General features: G+C 36.0%; 1 protein-coding gene across 1 annotated transcript in view; it reads left to right on the forward strand.

Annotated features, from left to right (window-relative positions):
- LOC139485220 (uncharacterized) overlaps positions 1 to 20790 on the forward strand; it is a 59038-nt gene that overhangs the window by 13040 nt on the left and 25208 nt on the right. The gene's annotated exons all lie outside the window — the stretch shown is intronic.

The following is a 20790-nucleotide window of genomic DNA, read 5'->3' on the forward strand; positions in this document are numbered from 1 at the left end:
TTGGTTATATTATAATGCACTAATTGTTTTGATACTGTTTAATGTTTAAATAAGACCCATATGTGAACCATTTATGCACTTTTAATATAAAGATCAGATTCACACAGGATCATACAGTTCGAGCTAATTATTTTATGTACGAGAGCTATTACTAATGTAACGGTGATGCTGAGATAATCTCCCTTTGCTAGAATATGGGATGACGCAAAATGAACTATATCACTGTGCAAGAACGGAATAGCAAAGTGAATATATAAATCAAACTGTATTGGAATGATTTGGTAAACGTTTATCCAACTTACTGGATATTTTATGAAAGATTTTGCCATTTGTATAGAGGAATTATACCTTTTCAAATAAACTTGGGAGAATAATACACTAATTATAGAATTTTTGGCAACTGAAACGAACTAATCTTGTCAAATATACATCAAATTCATAGTCTTTGAATATAAATTTGTTGCGTGCAATTGTTAAATATTTAATGCGATGGGTGTCATTATAGCCTGAAATGAGATTTTGATTACAACGATTAAGAAAAAATCCTGATGAATTCAAACGCAATACTTCAAAATGCGAGTCTTAATTATTGTCGCAATGATAAAAACCTTGCATTAATTTCTGAATTTACAGACATCTGTACCGTCAGCGTACCGTGATCTGTTAAAGGTTTTTTTTAATAGTTAATTCCGGTGTCACTTTGTCTCTTTTAGAGAGTTGTCTCATTGGCAATCATGCCATATCTTCTTTTTTTATATAATAAAACAAAAACCTGAACGACTTTACATTATAAATTAAAATGCATCCTAGTCTTGATGGAAACAGAGTCAAATGAACAAATGGACTAGATGAAACTGAACGAAAAAAAGAAAGAAAACACCAATTTGATCTGATAGGGGTGAATTCTATTCTTTATTCAAACTCGAGTTTGGTTTGGAACCGTATCTATTGCGATTATTACCCAAGGACAGATATTACATATCTAAACTTCGATGCTCGAATTTGAAGTTACCTATTGAGACGGGTAGATGGGCGGGGATCGCGAGGGAAAATAGAATATGTACATTATGTAATGAGGGAATAGGGGATGAGTTTCATATATTGTTTACCTGTAAAAATGCTGATGTTTCTGCTCTTAGATCAAAGTTTGTACCAAATTACTATGTAATGAATCCAAGCAAGAAGAAATTCACTGGCTTGTTGTCTATATGTAACGTACAAGTTCAAAGGAAATTATCAATTTTCGTGAAGAAAATCATAAAATACTTAATCTAACTATACCTATTGTCTTTTAAAAATATATTATGTATTTGTGTTTCGTTTGTCCTGTCTCGCTATGTATTATCTTAATATGGTTGTATATATTATTGTCCTCTTGTACACAAGTATGTGTCTGAGGTTATGAATAAAATCTTGAAATCTTGATACAAGAAAAGATTATATTTGCTTCGGCTTTTTCCATTTGCGCCAATCTGCACTTAATTAGCGCCTATTTTTTTTTATTTCTTTGCGCCAAATTTATTTTCTTCATTTGCACAAATTAACAGGTAAACACAAGTCATGAGGCATATGAGATGTATAGAATTTATTTATATAATAACAAAAATATTCCTTCTGGCCTTTTGCCACCTGCCACTTGCTCACACGTGACGAGGAGGAGGAGGGGGATTGAAAGCAGGATAAGTTAATTGCAAGTGTACATCACACTTGAAGTAGCACTTTATAAAATAAGATTGTAACAGTTTGACATAAAAAGCACATTTGCATATGCACAAATCTTTTTTAACTGAGTATTGTCATGCAACACTTCTGTTGAACTGCAACCTTGTGATATCTTCCCTACAATAAAGCATCCCCTTTTTTATCAAAATTTTTATAAGTTAAAGCCTGTTTTTTTCTTTATGGCATCTGTTCCATATATGAAAGTAAATGTTCGGGTACCAGAATTGTGATTAAATGATAATACCCATGATCTCAACATGTGTCTATACACACATTTATCTATATTGTAGCTTGTGTTCATTGAATTGCTGCGTTTGGTTAAACAAGTTTAATTTTATCATCTAAATTTATCAGACCTAACCTTTCGAATCAATTTGGCGCAAATTAAAAAATGTCAATGTGCGCAAATGAAAAAAAATATGCTTTTTCAAAATTGGCGTAATTGTCATAAGTACATTCACCGATCACATATTACTGGTTAGATTAAAAAATAATATATTATTTAGATTAAGAAGTACTTTAAGAAATTGATTGATTGTTGTTTGTCATCAGTACAGCCGCAAATATTTCAGACAAGTTCAGGGAGAAAACTAAATAATGAATACAATAGGGAATGTTACTGTTCAAATAAATGTCATCGGTCATTCAGAGTGAAGTATAGATACAAAACTTTGGAACGTCGATTGAAAATAGTTTGTTTTGATAACAACCGCCGGTAGGTATAGACAAACACGGTTGATAGACGGTATATAGGAGCACTAAATTCTATGTTAACCACCGACAGTAGATATAAAGAAATACTATTGAAAGACGGTATATAAAGGAACACTATATTTTACGTTAACCACCGACGGTAGGTATAAAGAAATACTGTTAATAGACGGTATATAGGAGCACTATATTGTATGTTAACCACCGACGGTAGGTAAATTCAGATACTTTTGACAGACGGTATATATGAGCACTATATACGGACCATATAATACGTTATATTGACCATCGACGGTAGGTATAAATGAAAACTGTTGATAGACGGTTTATAGGAGCACTTTATTGTATGTTAACCACCGACAGTATGTATAGACACATAATTTTAATAGACAGCACTATATTTTACGTAAACCACCGACGGTAGGTATAGACAAATACTTTTGATATACGGTATATATGAGTACTGTATTGCTTGTTAACCACCGATGGTAGGTATAAACAGGTACTGTTGATATACGGTATATAGAAGTACTATATGTCATGTTAACCACCGACGGTAGGTATAGACTAAATACTGTTGATAGACAGTATATAGGAGGACTATATTGCATGTTAACCACCGACGATAGGTAAAGACAAATACTGTTGATATACGGTATATAGGTGCACTGTATTGCATGTTAACCACCGACGGTGTGTATAGAAACAGGTTAGAAACATAGTGTTGATAGACGGTATATAGGAGCACTATATTGCATGTTAACCACCGACGGTAGGTATAGACAAATACTGGTGATAGACGGTATATAGGAGCACTATATTGTATGTTAACCACCGACGGTAGGTATAGACAAATACTGCTGATAGACGGTATATGGGAGCACTATATTGTATGATAACCACCGACGGTAGGTATAGACAAATACTGTTGATAGACGGTATATAGGTGCACTATATTGAATGTTACCTGCCGACAGTAGGTATAGACAAATACTGTTGATAGACGGTATATAGGAACACTATATTGTATGTTAACTACCGACAGTAGGTATAGACAAATACTGGTGATAGACGGTATATAGGAGCACTATATTGTATGTTAACTACCGACAGTAGGTATAAACTAAAATTCTTGATAGACGGTATATAGGAGCACTATATTGTATGTTAACCACCGACGGTAGGTATAGACAAATACTGTTGGTAGACGGTATATACATTGTAGGAGCACTATATTGTATGTTAACCACCGAAGGTAGGTATAAACAAATACTGTTGATAGACGGTATATAGAAGCACTATATTGTATGTTAACTACCGACAGTAGATATAGACAAATACTGTTGATAGACGGTATATGGGAGCATTATATTGTATGTTAACCACCGACGGTAGGTATAGACAAATACTGGTGATAGACGGTATATAGGAGCACTATATTGTATGATAACCACCGACGGTAGGTATAGACAAATACTGTTGATAGACGGTATATAGGTGCACTATATTGAATGTTACCTGCCGACAGTAGGTATAGACAAATACTGTTGATAGACGGTATATAGGAACACTATATTGTATGTTAACTACCGACAGTAGGTATAGACAAATACTGGTGATAGACGGTATATAGGAGCACTATATTGTATGTTAACTACCGACAGTAGGTATAGACTAAAATTTTTGATAGACGGTATATAGGAGTACTACATTGTATGTTAACCACCGACGGTAGGTATAGACAAATACTGTTGATAGACGGTATATACATTGTAGGAGCACTATATTGTATGTTAACCACCGACGGTAGGTATAGACAAATACTGTTGATAGACGGTATATAGAAGCACTATATTGTATGTTAACTACCGACAGTAGGTATAGACAAATACTGTTGATAGACGGTATATGGGAGCATTATATTGTATGTTAACCACCGACGGTAGGTATAGTCATATACTATAATTGATAGATGGTATATAGAAGCACTATATTGTATGTTAACTTCCGACAGTAGGTATAGACAATTACTGTTGATAGACGGTATATGGGAGCACTATATTGTATGTTAACCACCGGCGGTAGGTAAATTCAGATACTTTTGACAGACGGTAGATATGAGCACTATATACGGACCATATAATACGTTATATTGACCATCGACGGTAGGTATAAATGAAAACTGTTGATAGACGGTTTATAGGAGCACTTTATTGTATGTTTACCACCGACAGTATGTATAGACACATGATTTTAATAGACAGCACTATATTTTACGTTTACCACCGACGGTAGGTATAGACAAATACTTTTGATATACGGTATATAGGAGTACTGTATTGCTTGTTAACCACCGATGGTAGGTATAAACAGGTACTGTTGATATACGGTATATAGGAGTACTATATGTCATGTTAACCACCGACGGTAGGTATAGACTAAATACTGTTGATAGACAGCATATAGGAGGACTATATTGCATGTTGACCACCGACGATAGGTAAAGACAAATACTGTTGATATACGGTATATAGGTGCACTGTATTGCATGTTAACCACCGACGGTGGGTATAGAAACAGGTTAGAAACATAGTGTTGATAGACGGTATATAGGAGCACTATATTGCATGTTAACCACCGACGGTAGGTATAGACAAATACTGGTGATAGACGGTATATAGGAGCACTATATTGTATGTTAACCACCGACGGTAGGTATAGACAAATACTGCTGATAGACGGTATATGGGAGCACTATATTGTATGATAACCACCGACGGTAGGTATAGACAAATACTGTTGATAGACGGTATATAGGTGCACTATATTGAATGTTACCTGCCGACAGTAGGTATAGACAAATACTGTTGATAGACGGTATATAGGAACACTATATTGTATGTTAACTACCGACAGTAGGTATAGACAAATACTGGTGATAGACGGTATATAGGAGCAATATATTGTATGTTAACTACCGACAGTAGGTATAAACTAAAATTCTTGATAGACGGTATATAGGAGCACTATATTGTATGTTAACCACCGACGGTAGGTATAGACAAATACTGTTGGTAGATGGTATATACATTGTAGGAGCACTATATTGTATGTTAACCACCGAAGGTAGGTATAAACAAATACTGTTGATAGACGGTATATAGAAGCACTATATTGTATGTTAACTACCGACAGTAGATATAGACAAATACTGTTGATAGACGGTATATGGGAGCATTATATTGTATGTTAACCACCGACGGTAGGTATAGACAAATACTGGTGATAGACGGTATATAGGAGCACTATATTGTATGATAACCACCGACGGTAGGTATAGACAAATACTGTTGATAGACGGTATATAGGTGCACTATATTGAATGTTACCTGCCGACAGTAGGTATAGACAAATACTGTTGATAGACGGTATATAGGAACACTATATTGTATGTTAACTACCGACAGTAGGTATAGACAAATACTGGTGATAGACGGTATATAGGAGCACTATATTGTATGTTAACTACCGACAGTAGGTATAGACTAAAATTTTTGATAGACGGTATATAGGAGTACTACATTGTATGTTAACCACCGACGGTAGGTATAGACAAATACTGTTGATAGACGGTATATACATTGTAGGAGCACTATATTGTATGTTAACCACCGACGGTAGGTATAGACAAATACTGTTGATAGACGGTATATAGAAGCACTATATTGTATGTTAACTACCGACAGTAGGTATAGACAAATACTGTTGATAGACGGTATATGGGAGCATTATATTGTATGTTAACCACCGACGGTAGGTATAGTCATATACTATAATTGATAGATGGTATATAGAAGCACTATATTGTATGTTAAGTTCCGACAGTAGGTATAGACAATTACTGTTGATAGACGGTATATGGGAGCACTATATTGTATGTTAACCACCGGCGGTAGGTAAATTCAGATACTTTTGACAGACGGTAGATATGAGCACTATATACGGACCATATAATACGTTATATTGACCATCGACGGTAGGTATAAATGAAAACTGTTGATAGACGGTTTATAGGAGCACTTTATTGTATGTTTACCACCGACAGTATGTATAGACACATGATTTTAATAGACAGCACTATATTTTACGTTAACCACCGACGGTAGGTATAGACAAATACTTTTGATATACGGTATATAGGAGTACTGTATTGCTTGTTAACCACCGATGGTAGGTATAAACAGGTACTGTTGATATACGGTATATAGGAGTACTATATGTCATGTTAACCTCCGACGGTAGGTATAGACTAAATACTGTTGATAGACAGTATATAGGACTATATTGCATGTTAACCACCGACGATAGGTATAGACAAATACTGTTGATATACGGTATATAGGTGCACTGTATTGCATGTTAACCACCGACGGCGGGTATAGAAACAGGTTAGAAACATAGTTTTGATAGACAGTATATAGGAGCACTATGTTGCATGTTAACCACCGATGGTAGGTTTAGAAAAATACTGATAATAGACGGTATATAGGTGCACTGTATTATATGTTAACCACCGACGGTAGGTAGAGAAAAATAGTATTGATAGACGGTATATAGGAGTACTGTAATGCTTGTTAACCACCGATGGTAGGTATAGACAGGTACTGTTGATATACGGTATATAGGAGAACTGTATGGCATGTTAACCACCGACGGTAGGTACAGACAAATACTGTTGATAGACGATATATAGGAGTACTGTATGGCAGGTTAACCACCAACGGTAGGTATAGACAAATACTGTTGATAGACAGTATATAGGAGGACTATATTGCATGTTAACCACCAACGGTAGGTATAGACAAATACTGTTGATAGACGGTATATAGGAGCACTATATTGTATGTTAACTACCAACAGTAGGTATAGACTAAAACTCTTGATAGACGGTATATAGGAGCACTATATTGTATGTTAACTACCAACAGGTATAGACTAAAACTCTTGATAGACGGTATATAGGAGCACTATATTGTATGTTAACCACCGACGGTAGGTATAGACAAATACTGTTGATAGACGGTATATACACATGTAGGAGCACTATATTGTATGTTAACTACCGACAGTAGGTATAGACAAATACTGTTGATAGACGGTATATAGTAGCACTGTATTGTATGTTAACTACCAACAGTAGGTAAAGACTAAAACTCTTGATAGACGGTATATGTAATAGCACTATATCGTATGTTAATCACCGACGGTAGGTATAGACAAATACTGGTGATAGACGGTATATAGGAGCACTATATTGTATGTTAACTACCGACAGTAGGTATAGACAAATACTGGTGATAGACGGTATATAGGAGCACTATATTGTATGTTAACCACCGACGGTAGGTATAGACAAATACTGCTGATAGACGGTATATAGAAGCACTATATTGTATGTTAACCACCGACGGTAGGTACAGACAAATACTGTTGATATACGGTGTATAGGAGCACTATACTGTATGTTAACTACCGACAGTAGGTATAGACAAATACTGTTGATAGACGGTATATGGGAGCATTATATTGTATGTTAACCACCGACGGTAGGTATAGACATATACTGTTGATAGATGGTATATAGGAGCACTATGTTGTATGTTAACTACCGACAGTAGGTATAGACAAATACTGTTGATAGACGGTATATGGGAGCACTATATTGTATGTTAACTACCGACAGTAGGTATAGACAAATACTGGTGATAGACGGTATATAGGAGCACTATATCGCATGTTAACTACCGACGGTAGGTTTAGAAAAAAATAAAATAATAGACGGTATATAGGAGCATTTTATTGCATGTTAATCACCGACGGTAGGTAAAGATAAATTATGTTGATAGACGGTATATAGGAACACTATATTGCATGTTAATCACCGACGGTAGGTATAAACAACTGTCAATAGACTGTGTAATGGAGCACTGTATTGTATGTTAACCACCGACGGTAGGTACAGACAAATACTGTTGATATACGATGTATAGGAGCACTATACTGTATGTTAACTACCGACAGTAGGTATAGACAAATACTGTTGATAGACGGTATATAGGAGCTCTATATTGTATGTTAACTACCGACGGTAGGTATAGACACATACTGTTGATAGACGGTATATAGGAGCACTATATTGTATGTTAACTACCGACAGTAGGTATTAGACAAATACTGTTGATAGACGGTATATAGGAGCACTATATTGTATGTTAACTACCGACAGTAGGTATAGACAAATACTGTTGGTAGACGATATATAGGAGCTCTGTATTGTTATTGGTTGCTGTCTTTGATATTGATTTTGCGTTTATCGTTTCAGCATTAATCGGGCTGTTAGTTTTCGTTTTTCGTCACATCTAGTCAGGAATGGGTTTGAATAGCATTTTACATGAATACATATGTGTAACTCATGGCTGATTCACATTCGTTTGTCTTTGGTGGATAAGTTTCCCATTGGCAATATTACCACATATCTTCTGAATTTTCATTGCATCATCTAAACATGTAAAATTCGTATATAGAAAATATATACGTATAGATAATATACATATAATATAAAAAAGTAGATGTTGTATGATTGCCAATGAGACAACAGTAGTGTTTGTGGGACAGAATGACCCCCATTAAAGTGGACGTCGGACGCTGACGCCATATTCGGAAGTTGGCGCAGACGCCGACGCCATATTTGGGCCTTAAAGCGGACGCCATAGTCGACCCTGAAATCAAGACGCAAACTTCGGGTTGGACCATGTTACTCGGACATCGAGACGCCGACGCCATATTTGGGCTTAAATCCTGGACGCTATATCTTAATTTTTGACCAGGCTACACTCCCGGGTGGATACTTTTAGTGACCCTAGAAAGAGTTTTTCAAGACTTGAGACCTGCTATACATCCATGTAGGTGTTTTAGGATTTTTTTTTCTTTCTTTTTTCATTATTTTTTTTTGTATCATTATTTTGCATTTAACCAAATAGAGCTACGAGTTTACTGTCATTCTGAATCGTGTCAGTGGATGAAAAGTTGTTGTTATGTCCTTCATCTCGAGTCCCGACATCTCAATTTGACGTAATAAATGCAATACAGGCCACATGTATCTGAATCATTGGGTTGGATTTGATTGCAAACCACACAGTATTTCGGTCCATTGACGATGAGTACATTTCTGAAATAGCGTTGATACTTTTCCGGTAATCGTTCTAAGGAGTCGAAAAATTCTGATGGACCCGATGCGGGGAAATGAAATGCAACCCAATGACTCCCCTTTTGATCACAGTTGTCCGTATTGACCACAAACCTTCTACGTCGCTCACATATCTAGGCAAGTCTTCTGCACAGCAAACGGTCACGGGCAATCCACTCAAAGCATCCTCTACATCTTTCCCGGTCATCGTTAAGGGCAATGCCGTTTTTATTCCCACAACCTTGCTGACGTTGGGCTTCTAATCCACGTAGGTGAGCAAACACTAAGTACTCCACAATCCTGAAAGGCGATGAGATCTTTCCGTGTTTCAGCATCCTCTGACGAACTATGTGTTGTCTCGTCAGCAATACTTTCGTCTGATGAGACTGAACTATCGTCTTCAAAAGTATTCGAGAGACGGTCGTCATCCCTCTGTCCGTCTGGTGTCTCTCCTTGACCGACCTGCAAGACCTCTGTGTGCAATCTGGAGGCTTTAGTCCGGCGGCTACAAGCATATTTCAGACGAATTGTGCACATCCTGTTACAAGCATGAAATTTGGCATAGACCTTCCTCAACTATTACTCTTTTATTTCAGATAGGGAGGCATTTGAAAAAAATGATTCACTTCCGGTAAAATCCAAAATGGCGGAGGTCATACTTAAATCAGCCCAATATCGAAGGCTAGCGTGTAAAAATGTGTTATTATCATGCTACTATCATAATATTTGGTACAGACCTTTGTTTTTTACTACTTTTGGATAAATTAAATAGATTAGATGTCTTCAGAAACCCCACTTTCGGTTAAAATCCAATATGGCGGACATTGTACTTAAATAAGCTTATTTTTTAGGGAGGGTAACTGAAATGTGTTTTAATGTATTGCTACTATCATTACATTGTGTATGAACCTTTCTTTGGTGTTTCTGATGGATACAATGCATAAGACATATGTCTTAAAAACCCTTTCTTCCGGGTATATCCAAAATGGCGGACAGAGAAATATCAATTTTTTATTCAAATTTTCATTTTTTTCAATATGTAAAGAAATGATTTTATTTTGTGCTAGTCATTAAACTTTTGGCTTAAAGTTATCCTAAAAACCACTTATTCTAGCATGTTGTTAATATTTAGATATAAAGTTGACACTTCCGGTTAAAAATATGACGTAAATTTCAAAGATGAGTCCTCAATCTATTTCTTCGATTTAGAGTTTTGGATAGATTGATTAAAACAAAATAAAATCACTATAGTACTAAAAATTATTTAAAATTATTACTATTTGGCCAAGAATACATGTTTATTCACAGTCACCATGACATGCACACATCGCAGTGCACGGGATACCCGATTTTCCACATTAAAAAATGACCGCGGAATCCTTTCTTACATCCACAATGTATAAGCTTTTGACAAAATGATGAGGCCTCAAAAAGAGTTTTTCAAAAGTTATCCTCTTTGTCCCCGCCTGGAGTGGGTAGCATAAGAGCCAATCCCAAGCTCGTCTCCCTAAACACCTGCCCAAGGATATTGCATTATTTACATGCTGGAAAAGACTAGACCAAGTTGAGAGAATAGCCTCGAAAAGCCGTCCCTGTTGCGCAAATAGTTATTTTCTTGCTTCGTTAACCATGTTATACTCATCTGCGAATTTTGTGCGATCTTACAGTAAAACCCCGGTGATTTAGTCTGATTAATCATTATTCTTTTTGTTAAAGTCACATCTTCAAATGCAATCAATGTCTCCCACATAGTCTTTTTCCCCCTTTCAAGCAAAGAGAGAACCATATCACAACAGGTAAAGACATGGATAACAATAAGTGTTTCAGATCACCCAGATCACTCATTGCCTAGTGCATTTGAAAGGCCATTGATAGATATTAATCCAAAGTCGTTTGCCCTCCCAAACACAACGTCTACCCCTATGTCACGGAATAGCGAAACAGTATTGACAACATCATCATTAACGACTGTTCGAATCATGACTCGTTTAAGTGCGTGTTTCACTGCATCAGACACATGCACCATGATTTTAGTGTCTGCCTCTAAATGTGAACTTGGTGCTGAACTTGAAATACATTACGTGGTGGATAAGATAGAATATCCTGACCATTTGTTGCTATAACTACCATACGCATCCAAGACTTCATCCACTCGTATTTCAGTTTCAAGGTATTTTATTTAGGTAAGGACATAATACCCAATCAGCATACTCAGTAGGCCGCAATTCACAATCGGAGAGCTGATTTCCAACATTTACAAAGACTTTGGTATTGTTTCTCACATCTTAATAAATTCTGCAAAAACACATATTTTCTTGCCTTGTTAACCTAATCTGTTTCTTTTTTTTTTTTTATCTTCCAACAAAACCACGTATCGTTTTCAATGACATTAAACATCAAATCCATATGGTGATGTTGGCTGGTCAATCATCATTCTAAATGCTATAGTCACATCTTCAAACTCCATTAATGTCATCAACGCAGTTCCTTTTCCAGCGAACGTGTTATCTTTTAATGCCTAGTGCATTTGAAAGGTCATTGATTGATATATATCTTATACTTTTCCCCCTCTAAATGCAAACCAAAGTTTGTCTGCCCTATGTCACGGAATAGTGAAACAGCAATGACATCAGTATCGACTGTTTGAGTCATGACTCAGTTAAGTCTATGTTTCACTGCATCAGACACATCTATCTTGATTCTAGTGTCAGTCTCTTCGTGTAAACATGGTGCTAAACTTGAAACATCATCAAGTGGTGGATAACACTAAACATCCTGAGCATTTGTTGCTTCAACTACCTTGTACTCAAAATTGTATTTCTCTCAGAAAACTTTCCCATCTTTGAGGATGTTTTTAATCCTGGGTTCGTCTGTGTATTCCCTGTCCCCTAAATGTTGCTTCTTTTAGCAGCTTTAAAACTACCAGTATTTCGCTATTCCGTAACAAAGGGGCAGACGAACTATTGATTGTATTTGGGGAGGCAAAAATCTTTGGATTAATATCTATCAATGGCCTTTTAAATGCACTAGGCAATGAGTGATCACACACTTTTATTTCTGACCAATACCTTATGACGGGTTGTGATACTGTTCTCTCTTTGCTTTAAAAGGAAAAAAAGACTGCGTGGGAGACATTAATGGTATTTGAAGATGTGACTTTAACATGAAGAATGATGATTGATCAGCCTAAATCACCGGGGTGGTACTGTACAAACTTGATTAACATCTAACATCTAACATCTAACATGATTAACGAACCAAGAAAGTCAATTTTTGCACAAAAGGGAAATCTCATTTTAAGTGAGGCTATTCCCACGACTTGTTCTAGTCTTTTCAAGCATGTAAAACGTGTAATATACTAATGCAGGTGTTTAGTGAGACGAGCTTTGGATTGACTCTTATGCTACCTAGTCTTGTCACTAATGGATTGCGAAGGGACAAAGAGGGTCCCTTTAAAAAAAACTCTTTCTGAGACCTCATCATTTTTTCAGAAGCTTGTACATTATGGATGTAAGAAAGGATTCCGCGGTTATTTTTAATGTGTAAAATCGGGTCTCCCGTGAACTGCCTTGTGTGCATGTGGTGGTGATTGTGAATAAGCATGTATTCTTGGCCAAATAGAAGTAGTTTTAAATATTTTTTAGTACTATAGTGATTTTATTTTGTTTAAATCAATCTATCCAAAACTCTACATCGAAGAAATAGATTGAGGACTCATCTTTAAAATTTACGTCATATTTTTACCGGAAGTGTCAACTTTATATCTTAGCATTTACAACATGCTAGAATAAGTGGTTTTGGGGATAACTTAAAGCCAAAAGTTTAATGACCAGCACAAAAAAAAATCATTTTCTTTACATTTTGAAGAAAGTTGAAAATTTGAATAAAAAATTGATATTTCTCTGTCCGCCATTTTGGATACTTCCGGAAGTAAGGGTTTTTAAGACATATGTCTTATACATTGTCTCCATCAGAAGCACCAAAGAAAGGTTCATACACAATGTAATTATAGTAGCAATACGTTAAAACACATTTCAATTACCCTCCCTAAAAAATAAGCTTATTTAAGTACAATGTCCGCCATATTGGATTTTAACCGGAAGTGGGGTTTCTGAAGACATCTAATCTATTTAATTTATCCAAAAGTAGTAAAACACAAAGGTCTGTACCAAATATTATGATAGTAGCATGATAATAGGACATTTTTACACGCTAGTCTTCGATATTGGGCTGATTTAAGTATAACGTCCGCCATTTTGGATTTTACCGGAAGTGAGACATTTTTTTCAAATGCCTCCCTATCTGAAATAAAAGAGTAATAGTTGAGGAAGGTCTATGCTAAATTTCATGCTTGTAACAGGATGTGCACAATTTTTTACAAAGCCGCCGGACTATTCTGGGGTTCTAGCTTTTAGGTCAACAAGAAAGTACACGAAAGGTGTCCTCTTTGCCTCTTCAAATTTCCGGAGAAAGAAGTCCCCTCGAGAAGGATACATCTGTCGGCCAAGAGTCACGATGGGCTGTCGATCAATGGGGTTATTAAAGAGAATGAGATAATGACAGTTTCGTCTCTGGGTGGGGTCTTTGCCAAAGTATAAATTCTGATTAAAAACGACGACCGATAAATTCCTATGGTGACACCCTTCCGTAAACCAATCATTTATTCTGGAGTCTTTGTCCGATGTCGACATGAGGTCATCTAATAGGATCATGTTTCGAATGTTGGGATCGAAAAAATCGTCCCTTTCGAGATCAAAAGGAATTCCACGAATGAATTCAACGCATGGAAGCACTGCATGTTCGTTGTATTTCCTCGTAAAGAGGTTGCCACCTTTTATACAACCAAACGATCCTGTCTGGACTAGGACTTCACAGTTTTTTTATGTGTTGAAACAAATAACATAAAATAAGTTTTATCGCAGGAGGTTGGAACGGACACAATCATGGTAGAAGGGTGTCTAAACACGAAAGCCTTCTGCTGCTGCTTTTGCTGCTGCTGCTTCTTTTTCTGCTGCTGCTGTTCCTTTTTTGCTGCTGCTGGGTAACACCTGGGTGGTATAGTGGCTCATCGGAAGAATGCTTACTTCTTATGTGTCTTTGAAGATCGTGCGGCCACACATACACTTAACAGCAAATATTGCAATTAAACATACTCGTAATTTCCTAAATGACAGTGAGTAGTTTCCTCTTATAGATTTACTTCACTTCCTTCGAAACTATAGCAAGAGAAATACATGGTCATCTTTTAGACGACATATTTGAAGATGATCGTATCTCAAAACAAATTCGATGTGATACAATTAATTCCTGGTTACCGTGAAATAGACTGGTTTCCCAAACGTCACGTCCGTAATATCTTCATTTAATCGTATCGACTGGAGAATATGGAGAGATTTTTCCTAACGTACGACTGGTGCACGAAATCGGAACAGAAGTACATACGTCTCGTTTAGGCTTCTAATTCCGGTATGAACGACACCTTCAATGAACATTCCCACGATCCATCCAGCGTATAGCGTTTTGCAAGGCGCACTTTGAAATTGCCACGCACGTTATTTTCAAACGATGGATGAAAGCGAGTTTTCGCTATTAATAAATAAACAAAACTCGTCCATAGTGTTAATTCCAGTGAAACCTTTAGTATCTCTCTTACAGCTTTGTTATACTCAAAGCCGTATTTAAGGAAATAAACGGAAATAGTAATTGATTGCTTAACTTCCAGTGGCAAATAATTCATGAATGTTTAGAACACGTTACCATAAATACAATAGGTATAGGTCTTGTAAAAGAGGCCACCCCGCGGGATAAAGGGTATATTGGATAGGAACATAAATTTTGCCTTGCAATAGGCTAAAATGTGTTGTGTATAACTATATAAGTACAGTAGACTAATTTATCTTCTATACGGTTGAAATAATTATTATAGTCAATACAATTTTTTGTGTTTCTGTATAATTAATGAATCCTCCTGATCATCTTTCTTCCTTAAGCATTTAGTAATCTTCATCATAATTTTATGTTAAGGACTATATAGACATAAAACTTGTTTGATTGGACCGTATGCTAAGAGCCGGCCACCTACAGAGCCAGAATCATCTCATTTATACCGGTTCAAACCGGTTCTTGTTTCTCTGCACGGACATAATTCTTGCACGTGCACAAACAAACAAAAAATGCTACTGCAATTATATACTGTAACAGTCGTATTTGTTTGTATTCCTTTATAATTTTTTTTATAGTTTAACATCCCATAATTCTTAATTCCTTATATTTAAGCAGCCGTATATTTCTCTATTCGATATATTTTACCAGTCCCTATTTCACTATTCTTTATATTTATTTTGGTCATATTTCTTTATTCTTTATTTTTCTCGCCCATATCATTCTTTATTTATTTTTTCGTCCATTATTCTCTATTCTGTAAACCCAATCCAAACTCCTTGTATATAAATATTGATTGATTAAATATATTATCTGTGTAATTTTTGAAGATAAAAACCAACTACGACCGTGGAATTTTCAAATATATAGTTAAGATTATGTTAAATGAGAAACAATTTTAAATGACCAGACGTGGTTTGGGTTGAAATCCTAATCATATGATAGTAATTATATGTGGTTGAAATGAGTTGGAATGCAATACTACTCAATGTTTACGGTTGTCATGCTTATCTAAAAGATAAAGATAATTATTTAATGTCACAGACTATATTTTTATAATTGGTGTCCGTTGATTAGAACCAAATAAAAAAGTGTACACCTGTAAACATGTTATTGAAAGAAAGTGTATAAAGATACTTATTCTTAATCACCAGATGTGCTTTATCTCTTAATCTAATTATTTGAGATGTCATGTTAAACAGGACCATAGGATATTAATTAAGTGGTTCAAATAAGTCGGAAAGCTACGGACGCCCATAGGACCTCCCACAAATATAATTTGAATTCGAAATCACGAATTTAAATCGTTATTACGAATTTTATAATTCGTTACTGGTATAACATTAAGGTATAGCGTCCAAGCCCAAATATGGCGTCGGTGTCTCGATGTCCGAATCATACGGTCCAACCTCAAATTCGCGTCCCGATTTCATGGTCGACCATGGCGTCCGCGTTAAGGCCCAAATATGGCGTCGGCATTCACACCCAGGTCCAAATATAGCGTCAGCGTCCGACGTCCACCTTTATGGGTTCATTCTGTCCCACAAACACTACTGACAACTCTCCACAAGAGACCAAAATGGCACAGAAATTAACAACTATAGGTCACCGTACGGCCTTCAACAATGAGCACAGCCCATACCGCATAGTCACCTATAACAAGTCCCGAAATGACAATGTGAAAAAATTTAAACGAAAAAACTAACGACCTAATTTATATACAAAAAATGAACGAAAAACAAATATGTAACATATAAACAAACGACAACCACTGAATTACAGTCTCCTAACTTGGGACAGGCACATACATAGAGAATGTGGCGGGGTTAAACATGTTAGCGGGATCCCAAACCTCCAATAACCTGGGACTTTGGTGTAACAGTACAACATAAGAACGAACTATAAAAATCAGGTAAAAAAGGCTTACTCATCAGATGGAAAAAAAATACATATATAAGATCCATACAATACATACAGACCATATATCGAAACCAATATATACTAAGCATTCAGCCAATCAAACAAAATGCATCTTAGAACCAAAGATCATTTTCACACTGTATATGGGTTAGAGATCTTAAAACAAAGTTTTTTTGGACACTGTATATGGGTCAGAGATACAGTTTGTATACAGACTGTATATAAAAATTAGACCCATAGATAAAGCATACAGAAAATGCATACAGACTGTATATAAGAGCCACAGGCAGTGCACACATTTTATCTTGCAGTAACAGGCAAAACATACAGACTTTTATTTCAACTTGAAACAACTTACAATGCATACATACTGTGTCTCTGATCCATAGACAGTGTTAACCGACTAAATCTAAGATATACCGACAATAGAAGTATCTTAGACTCATAATCAAAGCATATAAACAATGTATAAAGACTAAGAACGACGTACAATACATAAACTTAATTTAATTTACAACAAAGAAAATGCATACAGACTGTATCTGGGAAGCACAGACAATGCATTGACTGTGTGTAATCAAAGAAACTTTGTGAGCACGCTCACATACTTCACAGCCCGACATTGTCACTAAGCAAACAAAATTTCAACAGATTATTTAGTTCAAACACGCATGAAATTCTGTTGTGTAATTTCAGAAGATATGCAGAAGTATATTTAGGCCGAAATTCTAAGTTCAGAAGGCATAGTTCCTAATTCCTAACAAGAGTACACACGTTGAAATTTCTCGCCTTATTTATGTCGATAGACCTAAATATAAAGTTTTACCACAATTATCACATAAACTTATTAATAACATGACCAAAGAAAATGAGATCAAGGTCATATGACCAAAATGAGGAATACATTTACACCTTACAATCATTCAATACAAATCAGGTCAAGGTCAGATGACACTTGGCACAAAAACTAAACACTGAACAATGAACCTCGAAAATGAGGTCAAGGTCAAATGAGACTTGCGAGACTGACATCATAAGATATTTCCAGACACCAAATAAAGTTGACCTATTGCATATAGTATTAGAAAAAAACGGACAAAACTCAAAAGCTGAACTTTGACCATTGAACCAAGGAAATGAGGTCAAGATCAGATGACACCTGCCCGTTGGACATGTACACCTTACAATCCTTCCATACACCAAATATACAAGACATATTTCATATAGTATCTGAGATATAGACTTGACCACCAAAAACTTAACCCTTTTCACTGATCCATGAAATGATGGCGAGGTCAAGTGAAAACTGTCTGATGGGCATGCTGACCAAGGTACGCAAATACTAAACATAGTTACCCATAATATGAGAGAAATTACAAAAACTCTTAACTTTTTTTCAAGTAGTCACTGAACCATGAAAATGAGTTTAAGGACAATGGACATGTGACAGACGGAAACTTCCAAACTTAAGGCATCTGTATTTAAAGTATGGAGCATCCAGGTCGTTCGCCGTCTAAAATATAAAGCTTTTAAGAAGTGAACAAACGCTGTCGCCACCGCCGCCACCGGATCACCATTCCTATGTCGAGCTTTCTGCGACAAAAGTCGCAAGCTCGACAAAAACAAGAATGTGTCCATCGTACACCGTTCCCCACTTGCCCTATCATTTTCTTTGTTCAGTGGACCGTGAAATAGGGAAAAAAAACCTTCTTTGGCATTAAGCTTAGAAAAAAACATATTATTGGAAACATATGTACTAAGTTTCAAGTTTATTGCACCTGACCTTCAACAAAAACTACCTTGACCAAAACATTTAACCTGAAGCGAGAAAACGGACGAAGGAGCAGACGCATAGACCGGAAAACTAATGCCCATTTACTATCGTAGGTGGGGCATAAAAAAATTAATCATGATTTTCTGCCAATATGCACATTTACATAGCATGTCCTAACTATCTAAAAAATTCATGAAACTCTGTTGTGGTCTTTAGACAGATTTTATGACAAACTGTTGTAGGAGTATATAGAAAATCAATGAATTGATAATTTCATAATTTCCTCATTATCTACAAAAATTTATAAAACTCTGTTATGTGGTTTCAGGAGTTGCAATAACGAGAACAGGACTGGCAGACCGATGGATCAAAAACATTGTACCATAAAGAACTTTGTTTGGTTTGGTATAATAAAGGGTCTGCTAAATAATGTAAGGCTGAGATAAATTAGTCATTTGGTCACATCAGTTTTTTGGCGAGGTTCGTTTTGTTCAGTCTGTGATGTTCTTTGTTGTGTTTTGCATTCTGTTGTTGGTTTTTTAATCTTTCTCTTTTGCCGTGGTTTTGTCAGTTTATTATTGACTTATGTGTTTGAATAAGCCTTTAGTATCTTTCGCCTCTCTCTTCGGTCAATTTGATTATGTGGGACATACAGATTTAGACCCAAACTTGTCTCTGATTGTTTCGTGATTATTGCAGATGTAAATCATACTATAAAATTGAGTATGGAAATGGGGAATGTGACAAGGAGACAACAACCCGACCATAGAGCAGACAACAGCCGAAGGCCACCGATAGATCTTCAATGTAGCGAGAAACTCCCGCACACGGAGGTGTCCGTCAGCTGGCCCCTAAACAAATATGTATACTAGTTCAGTGATAATGGACGTCATACTAAGCTCCGAATTATACACAAGAAACTAAAATTATAAATCATACAAGACTAACAAAGGTCAGAGGCTCCTAACTTGGGACAGGCGAAAAATTGCGGCGGGATTAAACATGTTTTTGAGATCTCAACCCTCCCCTATACCTGTAGCCAATGTAGAAAAAACAAACGCGAAACAATACGCACAGTAAAACTCAGTTTAAGAGAAGTCCGAGTCCGATGTCAGAATATGAAACAAAAGAAAATAAACAAAATGACAATAATACATAAATAACAACAGACTACTAGCAGTTATTGACATGCCAGAACCAGACCTTAATTAAACTGATTGAAAGATTATGTCTTCATCATATGAATATCAGGCACAATCCCTCCTGTTAGGGGTTTAGTATTATACCGTCATGAAATATACAACCCTCTTATTTACAATATCATTTGATCAACACCTATTTACAAGGGTCTATTTGATATGATTTTTCTCATTGTTGAAGGCTGTATGGTTGCATATAACTGCTTACATCCACTTTATTTGAACTTCAGTGGATACATGTAGGCGTCTCATTGGCAATCATACCACATCTCCGTATTTTTACAGTATTGTATCAGTACTGTTACCTAATAACAGGACAAAACAAGACAGCAATTTGACAAAACTAAAGACATACATACTTGATTTTACTTCTCTAAAGATATAAACAAAATTTTCATAGTTCGTATCTGAACATGTACACAGCCATGGGAATTTTAAGGGACTATATTTCAGTGTGCATATATTAAGTAGCGAATCTGGCTACTTCCTGTTTATCAGACCGGTACCTTAGAAAAGAATTGTGACAATATATCCAATCTTTTCAAAAACCAAAGACT

The sequence above is a fragment of the Mytilus edulis genome, chromosome 1 (genome assembly GCF_963676685.1).
Source record: "Mytilus edulis chromosome 1, xbMytEdul2.2, whole genome shotgun sequence".
In the NCBI taxonomy this organism is placed as follows: Eukaryota; Metazoa; Mollusca; class Bivalvia; order Mytilida; family Mytilidae; genus Mytilus; species Mytilus edulis.